The sequence below is a fragment of the Melanotaenia boesemani genome, chromosome 6, assembly GCF_017639745.1.
Source record: "Melanotaenia boesemani isolate fMelBoe1 chromosome 6, fMelBoe1.pri, whole genome shotgun sequence".
NCBI lineage: Eukaryota > Metazoa > Chordata > Actinopteri > Atheriniformes > Melanotaeniidae > Melanotaenia > Melanotaenia boesemani.
Window position 1 is genome coordinate 37,150,348 of NC_055687.1, and position 25,835 is coordinate 37,176,182.

A 25,835-nucleotide genomic window follows, 5' to 3' on the forward strand; every position below is an offset into this window, starting at 1 on the left:
ACGCTTCTGGTAATTTTCAAAATTAAAACCCCCATGCAGATTTGCCCTCGCTAAACCATATAAACATCACCTCATTAATTGGTCAGCCTTTCTTTTACTTTTTTTATTTTTTCATTATAATGACGTTTATCCTGGAAGTGGAGAATCACAAGATGATGTTGTGATCTCGCACACCCTCGCGGATCTTGTTATTCCATCCATAAAAAAACCCAGTGCATGCGCACAATGATGTTGATGTTTAGCAAACCAAAAATGGAAAACATTAACTTTGGTAAACTACACAAAGTTGGCATAAATGAAGGCTTCCTCCAAAAAGGGTCATCAAATTTCCTCCATCCACATATGGCAGACTTGAAGTGGTCGGACAGTGCTTGGTGTTCCCTCGGCAGTTTATCTTACCATTAAACTTAAATTTCAGACTGTCTGATAAAGGCCATTTGGCCATCTCGAGATCTGGATCAGACCGACTGGTAGTGGTATGCGGATTGATCCAGATATTGATAATATTGACACTATTAGAGTGACAACACTGATGCTTTAATGTAAAACTTGAAAAGCTTTTTGATCCTAACTAAGGAGGATATGTGGACTATGATCTTGGTGATTTTGGTGAAGTCTGTTCAATGATGTAACAAAGCACCTACATGCCCAAAATTAGCTTCTCTCACCAAGATGATTCCAAATCCAGACTTCTATGGTGGGAGTCATAACTTTGCATTAAAAACAGTAATGCATTAACTCCACAGATTAATCACTTTGCATTAACGCGTAAATTTTGACAGCCCTATTAAAAAGTACCAGTATCGATATTGACAATTCTGGCCCTTTATTTACATGGTATCTGAACGATACCAAATCCCCTACCCCCTGGGTTCAGAAACAGATTCTCATTGGATTTGTTTCCTGTGAGGGTTGGACTCACACTGGCGTTGTGGTGAAACCCTGATCCTCAGCCGGAGAAGCATGGAGTGTCCTCTCCGGGTCGGAGATGAGATCCTGTCCCAGGTAGAGGAGTTAAAGTATTTTTGGGTCTGTTTCACAAGCGAGGGATGATTGACAGGTGGATCAGTGCCTCGTCCACAGCGATGCAGACTCTTAACAGTCTGTCATGGTGGGAAAGGAGCTGAGCCAAATCTACATTCCCACTGTCACCGTTGGCCATGAGCTGTGGGCAGTAACCAAAAGAATAAAATGGCAGATAGAAGCAGGTTAAATGAGTTTCTTCTGCAGGGTGCCGCGGGAAGCGGCCAGGAAAGAGAACTCTGGGGACAGATGGATGGATGGATGGATGATGGGTGGATGGACGGATGATGGACAGACGGATGAGTGGACAGATGGATGGATGGACAGATGGATGGATGGACGGACGGACGGACGGACGGACGGATGAATGGATGGATGGATTTTAAATTTTTAAGCCTGATTCAGCTCAGGTTTGACCACATCCACATTTAACTGGACATTTCTATAAGATTTATCTATATTTAATTTTTTAATCAGATTTAAAATGAGGCTTTATTTCTTTTCTTAAACCTGATGCTAGCAGCGCATCCCTGCATCCCCAGTGTCCTTAAAGCAGAGATCATGGCAGAATGTGAAAGTCCTTAGCTGTGTCAGCCCCCCATTGGAGGTTGAAAGTAGCAGGAGAGGAACGTTATCCTTTTATAGAAATGTATTGATTTATGAAGTTCATAATCTGCAGTGGCACAGAGGGAGGAGACGTGGCTCATTCCAGCTTTCTGAGACTTACACTTTAATGAAGTCATTTATCTCTGATCTAAGTCTCTACCATCAGGGCATCCACCCATGCACACACACATATATCTGAAGAAGCACAAGCAGCTCCACACTTGTCCTCTGATTTCAGATGAGGAGAGTCAGGACGACTAATAGCAAAAGCATAGATGAGCCCATGCTTTTTGATATCTACTAATAAATTTAGCTTCATCTAAGTGACTTTATGTTGGTAAAAATATGCAATTACAGCATAAGTAAACTCATTACAGCCTTAACTCGATAAGAGAAACACTGGAAGTTTATTAGTATTACAAAGTTGTTATTATCGGGTACAGATGCTACACAGGGTTTAGAATGGAGAGGCCACATTTATATTCTGGGTTACCGCATTCTTGTTTCTTTATTCCACACTTTGTGTTCCAGCTGCTGTCCTGAGCACTCCCAAGCTGTGGTATGATAAAGAAAAACATGAATTTAGTAAATCTCTCTCACAAATCTTGTGTACTGCTGGCATCCACTGTATGCAGAAAGTCATGAATAATGCAAACTGTTTCCCAGCTTCCAATCCTGTCCGCATATGACCTATAGCCAAAATGATTATGCAGATTTAGAGAAATAAATAAATAATCAAATGTTATAAATGGTGACCCGAGGCATGGGAGATTAGCCTGCATTTATCAGTCTGAAGGCGACAGAGTGAAGGCAGTATATCCTCCTGTTCCTTTTCTTCTTAGCTAAAAGTGATTGGCCTGAATTAACAGCCTAATGTGGAGGCTGTTGTTTGCATAGCCATTTAAAATGTAATTATTTTCAGGCTGGCGGCCCGACGGTGGCAGCTGAGGCCTGCAGCTCATGGATTAACTCGCCTAACTTAAGCTTCGGCTCTGCTGTTTCACACTGAGAGCAGTAAAAACAATGAATATGTGGGGCTTTAGTCTGATGCTGCACCTACAGCTGCTTTAGTTTATTATAATATTTCATACTTGTTGGGGTCTGAACGCTGAAACATAAGCACCCATTTTTGTAAAATTTCTGGTACATGTACAATATGAATTAGGGCTGGGCAATATATATATATATCTATATAGATATATATATATAAACAAATTAAACAACATACTATCAGCACTTATAGTACAATATTGGGATTGATTAAAGATTAGTTAAAGATAATTAATGGATTCCGATGACCTCATGCAATCAGCTGATTTGAGTTATTGTGCAGGTGTCAAATCCTGGGATTGAACATTAACTTTCACCACCTTAGAGACCTCACATACTTGTGCAAACCAGACCTTTTCATTATGTTTCTGACCATCTTTAGACTTCCAAACATGAACCTGACATTCCTCCTCGTCTTACTTCACAGCACCAGGTCTGAATGAAGAAGTCTTCAAAATGGAGACCAAGTTATTTTGTTTTCTTTGAAGAAGACAGACGGACAGTGAGAGGCAATCTCAGTAGTTCAAATAGCTCTGTGCTAAGCTGAATGCATGCAGCACTGCACCATCCAAATAAATAGCTCCAAATAGCTGCTGGTGAACAAAAGCCATGCAGCTTTACAGAGAACAAACTAACAGGAAGCAATTTAATGTCAAAACATAACCAACCAGGAAAGCACTGCTTCAGACTTTTTTTTACAAATTATTTCTAAGTCTGAGGCAGAGTTGGACCACAGGATGCAACAACCACTGCACAGCAGGTGACTAGTAGAAGTTTTTCTCCTGCAGCTGTGATGCTACATGGTAAACATGGTTCAGACAAAGAACACATACACTCACCGTCCACCTGTTCACCTGCTTGTTAACACAAACAGCCAACCAGCCAATCACACGGCAGCATGTAGTCTTGTAGACACGGTGAAGACTCGTAGTGAGGTTTTCCAGCACTTGGTGGGGTTAATGAGGGTGTAGGTACCAGATGTATTCAGGTAGTCAGTGATGTCACACTATGTGATTGGCTGAACGTTGGCATGATTACATAGAAGATTGTGGTTGGTCAAATTACTAAAAGTAGTTTCTGTACAGGTGTAGCAGCTGGTTGTCTGGTGTTAGGTTGGCTTGAAGGTCACTTCTCTGTTGTACCTTTGTCTCCTCTTTTATAGTTTCCTTTTAACTTCTCTTTACTATTCTCCCTCTTTTTCTGTCCTCTCCGGTCAGGTCCAGCAGGATTACATAAATTCCATAATTCATAATAAATAAATAAGATTACACAAACAAATAAACAAACAAACAACCAAAAAATGAATTAGTGCTGGGCACGAATGGCATGTTAACGCCACGCTTGATTAACGCTGTTAATTTTTTAAATTGAGCGTTAAGGTTTGTTTTGTTTTTTGTTTGTTTGTTTGTTTTTTATTTGTGTTTATTTTTTTGTTTTGTTTTTTTGCTGGCTGCTGGTTTTGGTGACAGAAACATGGCGTCCATGTCTCTCTTCCCTGCTGAAGCGGCGAGTCTGATGTAATCAGGAGAGAGCAGGTTTATTAGAATGAAGAGATGTTTTCTGTCGGGAACTTAAGAAAGAAGAAGAAGAACCGACGTTTCTCTTTGTCTTTAAAAACTCATACAAATGGACAGAACATTGTCATTTTTGGACAGGAAACTGATCCCATAAGACAATGAGAAACTTTTTTTTTTTTTTTTTTTTTTAATGAATGCGGTTTTAATTTATGACAGACAGCAAAGGTAAAACATGTTTTCTGACTTTTACAAACGTGCAGCATAAATCGGGTCTTCTTCTGCCTCTGGTTCGGTGAATCTTGGTCGTAGCGAGATGAAACTTCCAGCTGTGGAATCTGTGAGATGTGAGCTTTCAGTAGAGGAGTCGTTTGTTCATGTTCATGGGGAAACATCATCTGTGTTTATAAATCAATCAATCAAACTTTATTTATATAGCACCTTTCATACATACAAATAGCAACTCAAGGTGCTTTACAGATGGTAAAATCCCCCAGAACCCCAACCCAATAGCAGCAAGCCCCCCCCCCCCTTCCCGTCAAACACACACACACATCACAGAGGGTAAAAGCAAGTTAAAAGGACCAAGGAAACGCTGTCGTAAATTCTGGGGTCTAGTGATGTGGGGAAACACTGAGATAAAACACTGTAAAACTAATCTAAGACAATCTAAAAACCATATAATAAAAGTAATATTGCTAAGACCCATAAAATAAAAGAACCCGTGAAATAAGAGAATACAAAATGATAAAACAAATACATAAATGATAAATAAATAGAAGCTGAATACAGTCTGTGTGTTAAGAATAAAGAAATGAATAAATACAATAGTAATAATAAAAGTAATGATTAAAATGCTAAACTAAAAAGGTGGGTCTTGAGTCTGTTTTTAAATATATATATATATATATATATATATATAAAAAAATTATTACATACTTTTCAGACTTTGTGTACCTGGTCTTTTAATTATTGTTGTCTTAACTGTGTTTGTTGGTGATAGAAATGGTTTTACTGAGCTGGTAGCTGAGATTCTGGACTTTCTGTGGATACCACACATGTTTATAGTTACATCTACAGACCTGACGCTACACCTGGAAACCAGATGTTAACCCTTAGCTCCCGGTAGCGGAGGCTGCAGGTGCAGAGGTGAAGCTAAACAGTCAAGCTAAGAATGAAAGTTTAGAGAATTTATAGCCAGAAACCTGGATAATGAAGCAGTGAAGGTGCATGGATGGAAGTTATTGTACATATTGTGAATATTTCTCTCTCCTCACCATCTAGAAGCTGTGAGATTTTAATCCTGCTTTCTGTCTGTTCACCTGATGCTGATATTCATCACATATTGTTCCTTCTGTGTTTAGAAGGAAGCAGCTTCACAGCTTTAAATTCATCCTGCTGACTTTTTACCTTTTAGTTAGTAAATCCTGAACATTTCATCCTTCTTTGTCATAAATATGTGATTTTATATATGAAGAAATATTTGAACTGTTGCTGTTTAAAGAGAAAACTGCTGCTAAACCTGTTTATGTGTTTAGTGCAGGGGTCTGCAGCCTTTCCAATCCAAAGAGCCATTTTTCCCTCAGCCAGCTAAATAAAACTCCTTTAGAGACGCTGATGTTACCAGACTTTTCAAAAAGTCAGCTTAATATATATTTTAATTAAGAGCCACCATAGGATGTTTGTTATTTCTGAAGAACAACATTTTTATTTCCATTTTTTGGTTTTAAAATAAAGAAAAACATAAAACCTTTATAAAAAGAGGATAAACAGACTTTCTGCTAAGGGATGTAGATATTTGTGGAAAATTATGCAAAGTCTGTGGTTTCCAACCTAATGACAAGAAAGATAGATTTAAAAAAAATATTTTAGCCACGTATTTAGAGACATAGTGGTAGGCCCAGAGAGAAACTTGTGGCTCCAGAGTCGCAGGTTGTAGACCCCTGATGTTTGTAAACCACAATTACCTGTATTTTCATTATATAACCGTAGGCCTTCTTTTAAAGGAAAGAGACGTTTTGCATGTAACAATGTGATTAATCGTGATTAATCGCAGCATTTCATGCGATTAATCATTGCCCAGCACTAAAATAAATTAATCTGATTATCAAGAGGAGCCTTATAGCCATAAAGTTCCTCTTGGCAGAGCAAATTAGTTCAGCACAACACAGCAGCCAGACCATCATTCTGCCGCCACCTTGCTGGACAGGACAAGTAAGAACAAAAAAAGAAAAGAAAATTACAGAAGTAGTTCTTTTGTAGTTCTTCTAGGAAACATGGACGATTTTTACGACAAAATTCATCATTATCTGTGGAAAGTGACCGATTACCACAACCTAACCATCACCTCTAAAAGTTCTGGGAGCAGAAATATCTCCATTTGGAGGACATTAAAAATTACACAATCAAAGTTAGTAACAGTGTGACTTAACGTTAATGTTAGTGACTCCAATTCATATTTGCAATAAATGAATGCCATTGTGTTTCTGGAGCTTTGTTTATTCACAGTGTAAGCAGTTAATATGCATACACTCTGATGAGCAGCTGTATTACAACTACCAGGGCAGCTTCGCCCTCGAGCAAATCTGACCACCTGAGCTTCTTCTCAACGACTCACGTTGTTGTTCCGTGTGTGTCGCAAACAAATGACTTCACAATACTTACTAGCTGCCTTGCTAAAACAACCCCACCCACACTCAACACGGCCTCAACTGCCCTCTAGTGTAATGGGAGCAACTGAAAGTGGACTGGTGTAGTGTCAGCTGAGTGGTGAAGGTTGGGCAAAGTGGGTACTAGTGGGAAAGGGCCTCTTAGTACCAACGTGGCCTGGTTTACAGCACAGCCTACCTGAGTATTGTTGCTGACCATGTCCATCCCTTTATGACCACAGTGGAGCATCTTCTGATGCTACTTCCAGCAGGATAATGCACCATGTCACAAAGCTCAGATCATCCCCACTATGGGGGTATTTCTTTATCTTTAATGAAGAGCATCACAGATTTAAGAGCAAGATCTCTGGTTTTCATGCTCAAATATCATGCTGCTCTCTCTCAAAACTCTGCTCCTCTTTCCCTCACACTCAGACACATTCTCTGCTTTCACAACTTCTGCTCTGGGATATTTTTTCCTCTCTTTTGGGTTGCTGAACGAGCTGTCTGTCAAACGTCCTCTAGCCAACAGGAAATGAGATAAATGATGACTCAGCAAACTGTGACGGCCTTCTTCAGGGTGCATTTGTTTTTACGTCACACAGTGACTCCAGACTAGTTAACTGTTTGTTTTTATTTGTTTGTTTGTTTGTTTTTTGCCAGAAAATTCTGCTTACTATAATCATTTTATGCTTTTCCTCTTTACTTTTTAAAGTACACAGTATTTGTCAGTAATATTATAACTCATTGGGGCTCTGGTAAATCTATATGATCAACTACTGCCTCAACTAAGATGACTTCATGAGATAACATAAAGTAGTGGTTAGCAACTGGCAGGCTGCGGGCCAATACTACCTGACCCACCAGATTACGTGGAATTAAAAGAAAAACAAAACAAAACAAAAACCAGATTACAAGATTTATGTGTCAATGTTCAGAGACATGGGTGGCCTCTTTAAGAATGGCCGAGCTGATGAGGAGAGAGAGATGCAGGGAGCAGAACTCTGAGCAGTAGGAGGGGAGGGGGACGTCGGAGAAGAGGAAATCGCTGTAAGAAACTTCCTGTTTAGCCTTGAATGTTTTGCTACCAGCTTTAGCCATAAACACCACACAGCTTCTTTAGTTCCAGCAGAGTCCGTGGCTGTGCCCAAATGTCCACCCTACTCCCTAAACCCTCGTTCACTACATAGGGCTGCACTATGTAGCACACTACATAGTGACTCATTCTCTTGGCGATTCGGACACAAAGCTGCCTAATTTTTCCTCGCTGCAGACCACGTGACTACCAGCCGTCACCATGGCGACCACAACGCCTGTTAAGATGTCATTCCAAATCCAATCCAAAGTTGTGTGTAAATACTTTTTTCTTTTATTTCTTATGTTGTATTTTATTCTTTGTTTGTTTGCTTATAGGTTATTTCGCGCCACTTGATTTTTTCGCCTTCATGCGCCATGTTGAGCTTCTGTATGGGCTCAATATTAAGTCATAAAGTCATACCATCCCCTTCCCCTGACCACCTTCATCTTCATCTTCACTTTCACCTACCCCCCATCTCCACTCCACACCAATGGACTCCACCACCAGCCCCCCACTGCCCTCCACCTCCCCCCTCTCCCTTACATCGGCCCAGGTGGGGAGAGAACTGAAGAACAAGAAAGCTGCAGGACCAGACGGCATCAGCCCCAGGCTGCTCAGGACCTGTGCAGACCAGCTCTGTGAGGTGCTCAGGTACATCTTTAACCTGAGCCTCAGCCTGGAAAAGGTCCCTGTCCTGTGAAAGACCTCCTGTGTGGTTCCTGTTCCTAAGATATCACATGCGAAGGAGCCAAACCATTACAGACCCGTCGCCTTGACCTCCCACCTGATGAAGACCATGGAGAGGTTCATCCTCGGTCACCTCCGCTCCGTGGTGTGCACCACGATGGACCCGCTGCAGTTTGCCTACAGGCCAAACATCGGGGTGGATGATGCTGTCATCTACCTACTGCACAGGGCGCTGGCTCACCTGGAGACCGCTGGGAGCGTCGTGAGAGTCATGTTTTTTGACTTCTCCAGTGCGTTCAACACCATCCAGCCGGTGCTGCTGCGGGGGAAGCTGGAAGGAGCTGGTGTGGATGGAAAGTTAGCTGCGTGGACCATCAACTACCTCACCAACCGGCCACAGTATGTGCGTCTGCAGAACTGTGTGTCTGAGGTGGTAGTCTGCAGCACGGGGGCCCCTCAGGGAACAGTGCTCTCACCGTTCCTCTTCACCCTCTACACCTCGGACTTCACCTACAACACCAGCAGCTGTCATCTCCAGAAGTTCTCTGACGACTCAGCCATTGTGGGCTGTGTGTCTGAGGGGAACGAGCTGGAGTACCGGTCAGTCATCATGGACTTTGTGGACTGGTGTGAGCGCAACCACCTGTGCTTAAACACCAGTAAGACCATGGAGATGGTGATTGACTTCCGGAGAAGGACACTACCCCACACACCGGTGAACATTCAGGGGAAGGACATTGACCGGGTGGACAGTTTCAAGTACCTGGGTGTTCACCTCAACAGTAAACTGGACTGGTCTCACCACACAGTACAAGAAGGGCCAGAGTCGCCTCCACCTCCTGAGGAGACTGAGGTCCTTTGGAGTATGCAGGCCTCTGCTAAGGACATTTTATGTCTCTGTGGTAGCCTCTGCTAAGGACATTTTATGACTCTGTGGTAGCCTCTGCTGTCCTCTACGCCGTTGTCTGCTGGGGAGCGAGCAGCACTGACCGGGACAGGAAGAGACTGAACAAGCTGGTCAGGAGGGCCAGCTCTGTCCTGGGCTGCCCGCTGGACTCTGTGGAGGAGGTGGGTGAGAGGAGGATGTTGGCCAAGCTCACATCCATCATGGACAACACCTCTCACCCGCTGCACCAGACTGTGGAGGGGCTGAGCAGCTCCTTCAGCAGCAGACTGAGACACCCTCAGTGTAGGAAGGAGCTCTACCGCAGGTCCTTCATTCCCACTGCTGTCAGACTGTACAACTTATCTGTATAGTCATAATACTGTGTAATATTTATTTATATTTTACTGTGCAATACCCCCCATTATCAATGTCAATATTCTTCATATCCCACCATCACCATGTAAATATGTATATAGTCTGTGAGGTTGTTTTCTTGCACTGTCAATTATATATTTATATATATATATATTATATTTATAATGCTACATATTTTTTGCTTTTCTTTGACATCTTTTCTTGTAAATAATTTATATTGCACCTTCTTGTTGTGATGCATGTTCACCTTATTCTGTCTTTCTGCACTTTATTCTGTAACAAGAGCTACTGTAACGAGTGTATTTCAACTTTATTGAGGCATTCAGTTGTTTTAGTATCGCTCCAACAAAGTTGTCCTTATACAGTTTTTAAGATCAATTGCAGAAAAGAATCAAGTCAAAACAGATTCCCCAAAGCAGGCTGAAGATGCTTTTTTAAACTCCTGTGAATATTCCTGTTAAATGAAGAGCGTGATAACGATTATTAAGCTTACCATTTATTTTTAATTTATTCAACAAAACTTGTTTAAATATTAGTTTACAATTAGCTAAGAAATGGTTTCATGTGTTCAGGGTTTCATGTGTTCCCACCTGGTTTAGTTTCAGATGGTGTTTTCATGCTAGTATTTACGTAGATGTATGTGTATTTTCGACAGGAACAAAAATCTGCTGTAGAGAGAGCTATACGCAGCTTTGTTGATGTTCTATCTAATGTCCGGTCAGAAGTGGGGGTGAAGCTGTAAGTAGACAGAGTAGTCAGCCACCAGCCGGCCCACAGACCACCAGAGAGAACACACTGAGGGAAATGCAAAGGTATGTGTCAACTTGAACTGCAAGTTTATTAACGCCTATTTAGCTCTATTTTCTTTAAAGGTCCCATATTATACACTTTATTCCCAATCTGAGACCATTCATTAATATCTAAATGAAATATTTCCGCCATGGTATGGACAAATCGACCCTCAGTTTGAGTGCAGCGGCTTCTCTTCACCTCCCTCTTTTTAGCAGCTTCAGAAATGTGCCGTTTATGGTGGGCGGAACCCTGGTGGAGCAGCTCAGCTGTTGGCTCCGCCCATCGCATCGCCCGTCATGAGGTGATTGACAGGTTAATATATTTTCAAGCTATCAGACTAATAAGGCCGAAACGATAAAATAACTGCCAGCTCTTACCTCTCCAGCTGTGTCACGGACAGTTGGTATTGAACCTGGCTTCAGCTTCAAACGGTTGGCGAAGCCTGCTTTCCATGCCCCCATGTTGTGGAAACAGTCCTCTTTGAAATGCTGGCCACAGACATGCAAAACCTTTGGAAGTTTTCCGGGTACATTTCCTCCAAAAATAAAATTAATCCACTCAGTCCTCGTGGGTTCAGTGGATGGAAGTAAAAAAACGTTTTCGTGTTCATTTATGCAGCCACAAACAGAACAGTGCTTCTGTCGCTTAGCCATGTCCGCTAACGAGGGTTGCCGAAGAGGGAAAAACACTAGGCGCTAGGTGATTTTTAGAGGGCGGGCTTTGAGAGCCGGTAGACGGGTCCATCGCTCTGTGGGGAGTGGTTATTGTCCCTTATGACGTCATAACGTACACGCTTTCAAACAAGCTCATTTCAGCGCTTACTTCCCTAGAGGTGGAGCAGGGGGGAGAGAGAGCGCCTGAAAGAGTTTCACACTTACGGGTCTCCTACACATGCGGGGGGACCAGTATGACTGTTCCAAAACCATTAAAAAGTGAATTTTGCATAATATGGGACCTTTAAAATATTGTGATTCATTTTGGTTTGTTTGTTGTTGTTTTTTTCCCCATTTATATATTTATTAATAAATTACTGATTGAATGATGGGTCATTTCCAGCAAGGTTTCAAAGAAGACAGAACAGAGGAAATCGACCTTTTCCAGCACCAAGCGTTGTCATACCAGTGGCTCGCCGTGTAGAGCTCAGTTTCTGTCTTCTGCCTGGTTCAACAACAAAAACTCCCAAAAATGAAATAAAGCTCCTTCAAGCTGGACTGGAAAGACGGACAATTGGCATAGCTGATAATGCTGATCATGAACAGGTAATTTTCTTGGTCTTAGATTCTTGGAGTCTGTTGATAGGAGTTGGAAATTGCATCTCCTGGAATACCCTAGTGAGGTCTTTGGTTTTTAGCAGACAGATCTTTGGAATATCACATTAGTCTTTCTATAATTTTTCTTAACCTAGATCACCAAAGCGCTTCATGATGTCTTCATGATGGATATCCCAAAATGAAGACCCAAACCGGAGGACGGCTTTTGTATAAATTTGCAGGTAACAACCATTTTAATTGTACTAGATGACTTATGAAGGTTTGTAAAATTATACTGCAAAAATGCTTATTTTAATGCAATGCTTTGTAAAAAATATCTCAAGTTGTAGTGTTGCTACCAAGCAGCAACCTCCACGGGTAAAATGTGAAGACTATGCGGAAGTGCAAAAAAATTGCAGTTCCCCCCTCATCCACTAGGGGCTCCAAAAAAGTCAATCCCCATAGACTCCCATGTTAAAAAGACCAACTTCACAGCAGAAATAAACTTGTTTATAGCTTGATACAAAAATCCATTTTAGGTTTAATAGGTCAAGTTTACCTTCATGACAACTGTAAGGGGGGTGAATTTTTTTCTAACTCATCTGTTTGGATGTTATTTAATCTTGAAATTCGGCATAATTAGGGGTGTGTCCTTTTGATTGACAGGTATCCAATATCCGTGGAAAGAAGGGAGAGTGGGTTTTAGCCCGCTAACAGCGCGCCTTAGCTTTAGCCTGCCTACCTCCGTTAGCTGGTTAGCTACCGTTTCTCAGGGTTAGCTCTTAGTTACAGGCAGCTCAGAATTTGATGGGGTGTCAATCATCTACCCCCACCTTCACAGTCTCCCTCTCAGCTCCACCTCTTTGCCCATTTTTGGATAATCCTGGACTAACGACACGGGTGACGCTACCAAGATGACGACAGTAAGAACCGCCCAACGATCTTCACTTTTGCTTTTCAGAAACCTACGTGTGACGTCAGGGAGGCTCCGTCCATCTTTTATGTACCGTCTATGGTCGCTACCCAGATTGATGTTTCAAATTTAGGCAATTTACAATACTGACTGCAAGTTTACTGCTTTTGTGTGTTATGGGTTTAATTTTCTACATCTTGTGTCTGTTTTCTACATCCAAGGTGGTAATGGACAGAGGAACTTGTCTGTTGTGGCTCAGGGATCGCACTGCTACACGTCTAAGAAGCTGAAGATGGCCACCAGCAATGGGAAGCACATGTTTTACATTGTCTCGCTCCAGGAAGAAATTGATACTACACCTCTTCCTCATGATGCTGCAGAGTTCAGGAAAATGCCCAAGTCCCAGTGCAACAACTGTGGATTGAATATGCCCCTTGAACTATTTGTTAATCACATTGAAAGCTGTGGACAGGTAAGTTCACGGAGAAAAATATCGACCAATAAGTATGACTAAAACACAACTATACTATGCAGTAAATGACCAGAAGGAAGGGATCTTGTATATATACAACACCTTTCTGGTTAAATAAAGGACATATTAAAACATAGGAGTGTTTAAAATGAACTTATTTCTTATTTCTTATGCTGTTTCAGAAAAATGTTCTAATATGTGGTCATTTTTTAGACTTTACAAAAGGGTGTTTATACTATATTTGTATATGTAGTTGTGATTTGTGTGTAAGCTTGATAAAGACACTACAAAATCTACAAACCTTGTGGTTAACAGTACATGTTATGGAAAAGTTTTCACAAAATTGTCATTTTCCAGGAATCTGACTTTGATGACATCCCTGAAGAGGTACCACACATAGAACCTGTTATTTCTACAGAAGTTCAAGTCCAGGTAAATTCACTGTAAATTTAATATTGGAATATATCTGCACATTCTTATTTAATCAAATGAAAATCATTAATCCCTTAATCCGGGAAAATAAAAGTATGGGATCTCTCCAGACTTCCCGTACTCTTCCTAGCACCAGTAGAAAGCTTGATGCTGCAATGTATGTTTTGATAATTGAGATCATGTCCAGAAAGTAGCAGAACAATCTACATAGCAGGCAGGCTAGCATATACCAGGCTAGTGTATACCAGGCTAGCATATACCAGGCTAGTGTATACCAGGCTAGCATATACCAGGCTAGTGTATACCAGGCTAGTGTATACCAGGCTAGCATATACCAGGCTAGTGTATACCAGGCTAGCATATACCAGGCTAGTGTATACCAGGCTAGTGTATGCCAGGCTAGCATATACCAGGCTAGTGTATACCAGGCTAGCATATACCAGGCTAGTGTATACCAGGCTAGCATATACCAGGCTAGTGTATGCCAGGCTAGCATATACCAGGCTAGTGTATACCAGGCTAGTGTATACCAGGCTAGCATATACCAGGCTAGTGTATGCCAGGCTAGCATATACCAGGCTAGTGTATACCAGGCTAGCATATACCAGGCTAGCATATGCCAACTGTTTTCCAACAGAGCTCAAAGGGATTGTAATCATACATTTTAAAAAGTGTGCAATGTGGGTCCAAATGTCTATCAGCAGGGAGCTTGGTTGTATGATACTGTGGAATTTAACCTGGGACTTGTAATTTTCTTATCCTAATTAAAATCATACTGTATAATGTAATGTTTAACATGAAAAAATTTCAGCAAAACTCAGAAAGTTCAAATTCTGTGTAGACACACTACCAGTCTGGTGACCAGTGGATGACCAGGTGGTATTTTTTGTAATGACAGAACTGTCTGTCACTATGGCTTTAAATATTTGTTGACTTCAGAACAAATAGGCCCGTGTTAAGGTAATATTTATAATAATAATAATATCAATAATAATAATAATTTATAAAGGATGTTTTAATACAAAATAATTTTTGTATTAAAATATATTTATTACAATATATTTGTATTGTACCTTTACTTCACAGAATCCGTTATTGTGTTGATTTGTCTAACATATGAATCAACACCACTTTGCATACTTCAAGTTATTAAAGAAGACTAATTTGAATTTTGGTTTTCTCTTTAGCCTTCCTGTCCTGTTTGTGGCAAGCAATTTCCCAGAGAGGTGTTAATGTTGCATGCAGTACATGTGGTGAAAGGTAAGTTTATTTTACTGTACAAGTGGAAATAAACAGATCAAACACAGGTGATACACTTCAACTCAAACTCAAAGATACTCAAAGAGGTTTATTTTTCACATGCACAGTTATACATAGTACAATTGTACAGTGAAATGTGTTTTCTGTACCTGCATCCTTTAAGAATAAAAAAAGAATAAGCTAAATATTTATTTAAAAAAAAGAATAAAAATAGAATAAAATAGAATAGAATAAAAAAAGGTAAATCTTAAGAGTTTTACATTTTTATTTTTATTTTACATTTTATTTACTAATTGTTCTTCCCATTGTACTAAAGTGTAATGGAAGACTTGCCAACAACATCAAGGCCACAAGGTGGAGCTGCACTGAGCAGCGATGGAGACGACCTCAGTGCTGCAACATTGTGTGAAGTCACCGGTCATGAAGGTGCTCGATAAATAAGCTGGCCATCTGGCTGACTAGCATCTGATTAAAATGTGTTTAAGATATGGTTTAATATCTTACAATATATTAATATATTAAAATATACAAGAATTTGACATTTTGACTTAATATAAAATATCTAAGAGGAATCTTGTCTATTTGCAATTGTCTCCTGTATATTTCTTCAGTTGAACGTTGGAAAAATGTTAGTTCTCCCCAAAAAGCTGCTGCACTGTTTAAAAAGTACCTAATGCGAGAAAAGGAGAACAAACCCCCGATCATGGCAAGCATTGACATCCGTGATGATCAAACTTCCCAAAGTCGTGACATCCTTGCCTTCTACAAAAGGCCAAAGATTGATTGGACCAGACCATTTCACTGTTCGTTACAAGGTAATACTTTTTGTGTTTCAAACGTCCCATATTATACATTTTTTCAACAATTTTATATGGGTGTCAGAGGTCCAACAACAGTGTTTTCAAAGTGCATTACCCCAAATTCAGCCCAGGTCCTTAATTTCAGTCATTCCAAAAGTGGCTCTAGTGAGAGCAGGCTGTTTCTGTGTCTGAATCATTACATGTTCATGAGTGGTGCCTGTCCACGCCCCTCTCTGGGAGAAGATCTGGCTTTTGCTGGTGCCCGCTCTGTGAGTTTAGAGGGTAAGCTCCGCTAGCCGGAAGCGGAATAAAAGGCAGTATCCACTAACAGATACAGGGGTTTTTTTCCTTTGTGAGGAAAAAAGAGAAAGATCTTAGACTTTAAGCACACATTCGATAACAAGTGGAGCAAGTGAGAGAGGATACAGAATTTTCACATTTTTTGGCATCATACACAGGCTATGAGGACACATATGACTGTTAGAAAACCTTTAGAAAATGAATTTTGCATAATATGGAACCTTCAACATTCTTTAATTTTATTATTATTATTATTATTATTATTATTATTATTATTATTATTTAATTATGAAATCAGCATAGCTGTGGCCTTTACTTAAAATAAAGACTTTTTCATCATATTAATTGTAAACTGTTGGTCTTAAATTAAGTATCTAGTTGTGAATCTTGCGTTAAGGATGATGACTTTGTTTTTTGTTTTTTCTCTGCTGCATATTTTAGGTGACACAGCTGTTGGCATTGGTGTCCAAAGACATGTTCTCAGTTTAGCCGTGCTAAAATTTCAGCATGGTTTAACATAAACAGTGGTATGCTCCATAAACTAACTTTCTTTCTTTCTTTCTTTCTTTCTTTCTTTCTTTCTTTCTTTCTTTCTTTCTTTCTTTCTTACTTCTGTTTTCTGACACAATTGCAAGTTCATGACTGTAACAGAACAGAATTATAGTGATCTATAAATGATGCATTTTTAAAAGTCTTTTATTTTTTTAAGAACTGACTCCTGAAATTTGTAACTCCCAGACAGTTTATTTATTATATTATTTGTTGCCATTTCACAGGTGTAGCCGACACAACCCTTGTTTTTGAGGGATAACAGGACCACCTTAGTGGCTCAGTGATGTAATTGTTCACATGCTTGTGCATGCTAACAGAGATACTGTCACAGTAAACCAGATGTGCCAGATCTTGGTATCTTGGTAAATGATACTGACTTATTGAAAGCCTCGGTCAGCATTTCTCACATGACTGTTCATGGATGTTAGTTTAGTCCTCTCTTTTTGCTGTGACAGTAAAACCCTGCAAATATGATCAAAATTAAGGCAAGCATTTAAACTAGCAACTGTGATTTTTATTTATTTTTTTATTTTAATTAAGCTTGATGGAGACAAACCCGTCTGAGCAGAAGAATGAAGTTAACACTCGGTAAATGGCTGCTCCAACAGTTACTCCATCATGAAGTGAGATTTATTCATTTCTTTCTTTTTCTAAACTTGGCATTAAATGATCCAAAGTCTCCATTAAAACTATTGTCAAATTCTTTAGGTGATTGGACGAACCATTAGGCAAACAAGGCAAACAAAGGGAGTCAAGGACACCAGACTGTGGAATCTGCTCCAAGACAGGCCTGAAACTGCTCCGATCATCTTCCCCGGCATGCTGAAAGCATTCTCACTGTCCAGGTCCAGCCCAGCCTTAACTGGGACCATGTTCAACTGAAGCAGATGTTTGTAACTTCAGTATTTGGTAGGTTTGTAAAGAAATCTGACATTGTTTCTGCATTTTCTTCCTTTTAAGGCAGTTGTTAGTCTCATTGTTTGGCCAGGGGATGACGGAGATGATGATGATGATGATGATGATGATGATGCTCCCTACACACTGAGGGTCCAGAATGAGATAGCAGGATTCTTGAGAACTTTATTGAGACAGGCAAGTTTATTATTTAGTTTTAAGTTAAATCTGACATCATATTTATTATTATTATTATTATATCTTGCCTCCACTCCACTCCAGCTCAGCCAGCTGGTGAAGTTTTGGGTCGGGTGGGAAATCCCTACTGGCCAGATGAAAGTCGAGGTGGTCAAGACAGACTATCTGTCGTCCTCCACATGCTTTGCTACATTGGGTGTGCTTGGGCACTTCCATGAGTACAGTGTCTTCTCCAAACATGTGGATAGCTGCATAGCAACTTATGCTACAGGTTTTGGCCTAGTTTAAGCATTGCTTATTGTATGGCAGCGTGGCTGTTTGCGATGCTGGTCCCCTGATCCCCCATGGCTGATCCAAAGATGGCTCGCTTTACAAGAGGTTCAAGCTAAGTCAGTTTTGAAATGTTAAAAATAAGATTCAAGCCTAACATATCCTGAAATTTGTCTTCAGTCAAATTGTCTTTGGAAAAGAATTTGTGTATTCACTTGTTATTCCGTCTCTTCAGAGAATTACAGAGAGCAGCATAACTCAAAATATTTAAAATGTGCTTTAGAATGACTGAAGATTTGTTCAACATGTACACTGATTGGTTTAAAATTAAAGTTGTTAGTGTTTTAAATGATTGGGTTTGTCATGGCTTTTACTGCATTTTCAGTTTTAATGCCATTTAATAATCAGTATTTAGACTATTAACAGCTTTGCTTACAAGTATCAGATACAATTTACCACACAGAGTTACACACTACTGTTCCTGAGAAACTTGACAATACAAGTGATGGCGATCGGAGGTGGCAGCAAACGAGGAGACTTTTAAGTGTTAATAACTTTTTAATTTTTAGGAGTATTGTGATTCAACACTTTCTACATACTGGACAACAGAGCTGTAGATGTCTGCCCCCAAACAAGAAGACGGAACCATGGGGTCGAACAGCTGACTCAGCATTTCCAGCTGCTCAGGGTTAAGGGGCGACACCAGCTCTGGGATCTGTATGCCAGCATGGTCCATGTCTGCAACATCTCCATCTAGAAACCTGGCCTGAAATGAAACACTGAGTAACTGTGGGCTTTGAAATGACTTTCAGAGAATAATTACGTTAAAAGATGGCAAGCATGCATTTTTACTAAAATAAGAATTCTGTAAGCTTTCAATCTTACATCAAGATTTTCAGGAGGGCTAACTGGACTCTGAGTCCTCCCAATTTCCCAGAGCTGATTTGGGGTGAAGTTCTGCTCAGTCCGTAGCGAATGGTTGTTCCAACCCTCTGTGAATGCATCCAGATCTCCTTGGATGTGGGGTAGAAACACATACTGTGCAAAAAGGTTTGTGCATTTGGATGGATCCAGCAGTCCATCCTCCTGGAGGCCATGAAGGACATAGTAGCAGATGTTTGACACAACATTCCAAACATCCCGCCACAGCCGCTCAATCCTGGAAAAAGACATTTTACATATTTTGCAGAAATGTGTGTTTATTGAAAAACACAATTTAAGAGTGCAAAGAAAAAGGGGGGTATAATAAACAAATGATATAGAAAAATAGAATTGAAAATGTGTAAAAACGGCATCAGAAGTACTAAAATAAGAAAAAAAGTAGCAGTACTTCTTTAATGATAGATTTTAAACTACAATTTCTTAATCTCATGGAATGGAAAAAGTGGTAGTTTCAATCATTTATAAATTAACTGATTCATTCATTCAAATGAGGAACTGCAACAATTATACAGCTCGTGGATTTTCCATTGAGACAAACAAACCAATAAAAACAGCAAATGCAACAGCTCACTTAAACTTTAAATAATTACCTTTGGTTGTGGACACTTCTTCCAGACATAAAGCTTCCTCTTCCACAGCCTCGAACATCAAACATGTATCGAGCAACGTCCACATTCCCAACTCCTTGATCTCCTCTCACACTAATAACAGCCACAAAAACACACATACGAAGAATCTTTCAAATATACCTAATAAAAAACTGTACAACCTAAAATTACAAAGTGTTTTCTTTTTCTATGCTACTCTTTGGTCGTCAAAGGTCATTGTCCTTCAGGGTTTAGATGTTTCCTGCTCCAACACACCTGACTCTGACTAATGGTACATTGTGCAGAACCTGACACTACTGGATCCATTTTATTTAAATCAGGAGTGTTGGAGTTCGAGATCCCTGCTTTGGCACTTTAGTACATATCTGCTTGCACTGCTGTGAGAACCTCCCAGAGATACACGTGGACACCTCCACAACCTGACGGAATTATTCACCGACTGACGGAGAATACAGTTTGAGAGACTAAAGGCTTGTGTCTGAGTGAATGGTCAGCAGCAATAAAAACAAGCCAATGCGTCATCTTCTACAAGTATATTTGTAAATATGTATGTGTCAAATATGTATGAAATCCTAATGCACCATTTTACCAATATTTGAAAGGTGACCAGGTGGTAAGTATACTAAAAATTTGTACTCATGGAAAATTAACATGGAAAACAGCACACTGTAAATGAAGTGAGTAGGAAATATGCAGCCTTAAGGCAATATGAATGAGTAACAATTATGAAGGTGTTAAATACAAAAAAGTTTGTTAAGTAAACACTTTCAAGTTGCATTTATCTTTGGCTCTAATGTGAATGGTAAAACACACACATAAAAGTCAGCAGCATACCGAGATGGACAGCCGTAATTCTCTACAGCTTTAAGGAAGAACTCCAGAGCTGTAGATGCCTTGTTGTTGTTAGCTGTGTTCAGGTACAGGATCTACGAGGACACATTTTGGATTTACAGACACTGAAGTTGGTTCCAGGTTAAAACTGTTTCCATTCCTGCTTAAGCTAAGTTTCAGTGACTTGAAGAATAACAACAAAAGGAAGGGGACACAAACCTTTCTTGAAAAGCCATCAACACCACCAAACATTACAATCCCGTATCTGTACAGTTATAGACAGACACAGATAGACAGTCAGAGGACTGCTAACATTGTAATCCATTTGGTATATGCACAGAGGTATACAGGACTGCATCAGTGTGTTCTAGATTTAGACTTCTACTGTATATTAAGCTCATCTGATTAACTTGTGGTTCGTATCGATGTGTACAAGAGACAGAGGACCAGGAACACTGTATGTCCTTCTGACAACACAGCCAAGATTTCCATCCTCTCAAGTATTCCTACACTGTCTGCCCGGTGCATGGAGTCCCATACTCTACCCATACTGCCCTCAGACGTCCTTTCACCATTCTGTGACCTACAGAAGACATATTTTAAACATGATGGCAGAACAATACATCTGAAATTTATGTAAATTGACAGTGCAGTATTTAAGTCAAACAATATGACACACTTATATTGACACCAATTTCATACAACACTATTACATGGTGCAGCTTAGAAAAAGCCTTAACCCTTTGTCACTGTATTAAGAATAATGTGATTAAAAAAACCAGGAAAAGCTGTAACATCATGAACAAGTTAACTTCTCAAACTGACCCAGATTTCTTGATTGTTGCTTGATTGTTGACACCAAGCTGTCAAGCTCATCATCTGACACTGAGCTGTAGGTATCTCTCATTGAAAGGCCCCATTCTCTCATTCTACGGTGGATCGTTTTCACTGACACACCAAGAATCTTGGTGATACAAGACACAGAAAGGTCCATCCCAATTAGGTCTTGAAGATGGTCGTTAGAAATGCTCAGCCTGGGGCGTCCCTGTGCACTAGCTATCCTTTCGACTATAACAGCTGGCCGCCTCCTGTCCATTTCCGATTGGATGAGGGCAACAAGCTGTTCCAGACCTTCAAGTAAGTATAAAAACAATCATATACAAAAAAAAAAAATTATAAAAAAAATCCTTAGCAATATATCCCTGTTACATAATGGATATTTGGATAGAGATGTTTACTGTATATTAATTTTTATGAACAAAATGTTAGTAAAGAAACACATATTGTATATTACAAGTGGTACCACAATTAATTAAGTTTAGTTAACCCACTGATAGTGGAAAGTTTAGATGAGCTGAAAGGGAGAGTATCAGAGTCATTGTGCTTGTAGTGATGAACTCCACATTGTCAAGGTCCAACGACTGTTGCTGACAAGCCTGTTCCAGTCTGTTTTGTCATTGTTCTAGGACCTGTTTTCCTAAATCCACCTGATAAATAAAAAATTCTGTTATTAATCTACTGATATAATGGGAAATATGTTGCATGCAGCTTGAACTGTACAAGTGCAATTACAAATTACACAGATATCAGTATATTCATGGTTTACTGAATATACAGCAGTTTACTGAAAATAAAATGATAAACTGAGACCAGCTTTAATTTACATGTGCAAACAACTTAAATAAACTTACCAAGGAGTCAGAGGAGGCATCTATATTGGATAGAAACACAGCAGATTCCTCTGGGTCTACAGTCACCTATGAAGCCAAACAATAAACAAGTGCATGTCTGTCCTGTGTAATGTATTCTGACAATGTAATACTTCCTCACAGGAGGAGCAGGGAGAGGATAATAAGGAGAAGCCTCTGTACTGGGCTACATACAGAGTAGATCTCGCTACTGTCTGAATCCCGCTTTCTGGGACACGATCCTGATCCTAATTATATGGTTCACCAATAGCTTGTTATCAAATTCTACACAAGCCCCGTAATGACCCTTTGATTTAAATAAAATTCCATAACCTGCAGAAAACGACCCTAGACGACTGGAGTTAGTAACTGCTGATTTGTCAGCTATCTCATTGTGAGGCTAATATAAACCGGAAAAGCTGATCTGAACTAAGAAGATACACAAGGACAACTTTGTTGGAGCGATACTAAAACAACTGAATGCTTAAATAAAGTTGTGACATAAAATATGAACTTTTATTCCAGCTATATTTAAAAATAATATCCACCCACCGGTGTACCAGACATACTCGCACCTTCATCCATTGTTGAAACTCTACTCCCCTTTGAGAGTCTGCAGAGGTGCGGAAGGACAGGAAGCCATCTGCGCTCTGATTGGACAGTTTGATTTGTCACCATCCAATCAGATAGAAGTGTAAAGATACAGACATAATTCACAGTCGCAACTTCAGAGGCTCGCACGCAGTTTTGTGCTTTGCATCTATGAACAGGGTTTTCGCAAAAGAACTTTATTTTTTCCCCACAAATACAAATCTTTTTTACAACCATGCAAACACCTTTTCTGCACATTTACACACTTGAATTTTTCAGGCAGATTGTTTTTACAGGGCGACAAGCTTGATTTACAGATGCAAACTCTGAAATTATGTGCAAGCATTCATTTACAACTGCAAAATCTTTATGACTTAATATTGAGCCCATACTTCTGCCCGCAATGCATTGTGGTCTATATTGACCCGTCTAGTGACCATTGATGCTCACTTTTCCAGATGCATTGTGGGTAATTTTGAGTGTCCTACTTTTTTCTCTCTGGACATTCGGACACTCCAACAAAATGGCGTGACCCCTATATAGGGCACTATGTAGGGAGTAGGGTGCACATTCGGATACAGCCCGTGTCTACCGTTAATCTAGCTGCAGCTTCACCCAGGAGTAATCACCTCTCCTCTGCCTCCTGAGCTCAGTGTGCAAGTGGAACGTTTAACAGCTGTTTTTAAACCGTCAAAGAAATGTTGCAGTTCAGTACGAAAAAGAGCAGATGGAAAGAAAAGGAAAAAAAATGCTGTTTGTTGTGGGTACTGTGTTTAATTTACCTGGAAAAGAAGCCTCATAAGCGCAGACAGACTAGATTCAGTTTCGTCATCTACCTGAAACTTTTACTCATCTACTTGCTGAAGAATAAAGAACAATAAAGCCCCACAGTTAAAAAGATGAGTAAAAAAAAACTGTGTATGGAACACACATAAATAACATCTCATACATGTTTATGTGTCTGAGTGTGAGGGAAAGACACCAAGCTGGAGTGCAGGAGATTTGAACCTGCAACCCTAAACTTGAGAAGAGGAGCAGAGTTTTGAAAGGAAGACGATGTATTAGAGACCAAGAAGGAACTTTCTGAGTGTGAGAGCAGAGCTTAGAGAAAGAGAGCAAGATGATATTTGAGTGTGAAAACAAGAAATCTTTCTCTCAAATCAAACAATTACGCTCTTGATTAAAGATAGAGACATACCGCCATACTCCACCTGCTTTCTAGAACATGACGATGAGTTCACTGGACTCCAACGGCCTCCACAGCCACCAGATCTCAGTCCAGTAGAGCAGCTTTGGGATGTGGTGGAACGGGAGATTCTCATCATGGATGCAGCCGACAAACCTGCAGCAACTGTGTGATGCTGTTATGTCAAAATGGAGAAAACCTCTGAGGAAGGTTTCCACCACCTGGTTCCATCTATCACACCAGGATTAAAAAGGTCCGACCCGGTACTAGAAGGTGGACCTGATAGCAGACAGTGAGTGTATTAACATGCAGATTATCTGTTACCAGCAATGAAACCAGGAAAAGTATTTAGAAATAAACTGTTTTAAATAGGTCTCATGGCCATGAACTCTAAGAAATGTCATCCATACTCACAGTGATCGACCTTTTCAGGATGTTTGGCAGACTGTCGAGAAACTCACAGAGCATGTTTATAAAGAAGTATTCTGTTTCTCTGTGCATCATGTTAAAATCAATACACCATCAGTGGTGACATGAAGTCAGATCATCCTATGAACTATGGAGATAACTGGAGCTGGTTAACTGGCCATTGCCCTTTATGTTTACTGATGGTTATGTGTACTATAAAGAAAGTATGTGTCATAAAGAGCTGCACATTGTGAGGTTTATTTTTAGCAGAAGGCTACTTTTAGACTTAGAAGTCCTGTATGTTTAAAATGTGTGGACTGGTGCTGTACAGAACTTAGATAAACTTAAAACACATTACATACTATAAGCATGGAAGATTTTAACTTATTTAACATAAATTTTAATTTCCAATATGGCACAGAAGCTCAAAGCAGCCATCAACCTCCATATCTTGGTCTATAATTATGTGTTTAAACTGGAATTCCCAAGAAGATTCTTAATCAAAGTTACAAAGTCAGCAGTCAACACACAATACACCTCAGTTCACTGCAGCTAAAGAACCATAATGTACATCCACTAAGTACATTATAAAAGCTAACAGCAGCCAGGCTTGCATGTCTTTTAACACTGTTTTCTCATGATAATAGGATCTTTTATCTTGTTATCTCAAAAAACAAACTTTGTTTTCTTGAGATAACGTATTATTCAAATGCAGAGTTGTGAGGGGGCTGGAGCTGCACCATCACAGAACCAACACAGAGAGACAAACATTCACTCAGACTCCTAGTCACTTCTAGCGAGAAGTGAGAGACTCAAGTCAGACTAACATGCATGTCTTTGGAAGGAAGCTGGGAGGGAACCCATGCATACGGAGAGAACATACAAACTCCACACAGGTTTACCCCAGAAATCTACTTGTTGTTAATATATAAGAATTATAAAAGTAAGATATATTAAATATGTACATTAATAAATTATATTGGATTTTATTGAGAGTGTTTGTGGTCTGTGGGAGAATCTCTGCAAGGCTCTCAGTGTTTGCAGGGGAACAGAGCTGTTCTGTACTGGGATGCCTCCGTACAGCAACAGATGCAAGCTGACGTCAAATCAAACAACATCCATCACTGATTGTTCTGACTCCTGTCAGTCTTCAGCAAATGAGCGGGACCTCTGGTGGAGACCTGTGTCATTGCACCCTGGAGGCCTGGAGACCTCCACAACAGTCATTTGTCTGATCCTTGGAGTAGATCTGTCAGTGAGTAGGATTGCTCCTTGTTTATTTACCTTGGTTCTAACTTGTGAGCATCAGAAAAGTCTCTGAAGTTTTGTATTTTCAATTGTAAAGCCAAGCTAATTATGCTAATGCTAATCGGGAGCTAAATGTTAGCATAGGAAGGCTGTAGGCTGGTTTTCTTCATTTTTGGGCCTCATTTTTGATGTTTATGTGAATTCAGTTCCTCTTTATTTGCTGTGTTTTATGACTTGTTTGCCTACCTGTGAGTATTGTCGTCTATAGATTGGTTACATCGAATAGTTACTAACCTGTAAAGAGTAAGAAAAAAGTTGAGCAGGAACTTCGCA

At 39.9% G+C, this 25,835-nt stretch overlaps 3 long non-coding RNA genes across 3 annotated transcripts; 1 reads left to right on the top strand and 2 right to left on the bottom strand.

Moving 5' to 3' along the window:
• Nucleotides 1–1,591: 1,591 nt before the first annotated feature.
• Nucleotides 1,592–15,155, bottom strand: LOC121642052. The gene is made up of 3 exons (XR_006010825.1): nucleotides 15,065–15,155; nucleotides 11,462–11,464; nucleotides 1,592–1,603 (listed from the first exon to the last, which is right to left on the bottom strand). It is a non-coding gene; the product is annotated as an uncharacterized LOC121642052 (long non-coding RNA).
• Nucleotides 13,684–15,406, top strand: LOC121642053. The gene is made up of 3 exons (XR_006010826.1): nucleotides 13,684–13,726; nucleotides 14,914–14,986; nucleotides 15,303–15,406. It is a non-coding gene; the product is annotated as an uncharacterized LOC121642053 (long non-coding RNA).
• A 4,149-nt stretch (nucleotides 15,407–19,555) lies between these two features.
• Nucleotides 19,556–20,649, bottom strand: LOC121641104. The gene is made up of 3 exons (XR_006010653.1): nucleotides 20,601–20,649; nucleotides 20,385–20,476; nucleotides 19,556–19,643 (listed from the first exon to the last, which is right to left on the bottom strand). It is a non-coding gene; the product is annotated as an uncharacterized LOC121641104 (long non-coding RNA).
• Between the last annotated feature and the right edge of the window lie 5,186 nt (nucleotides 20,650–25,835).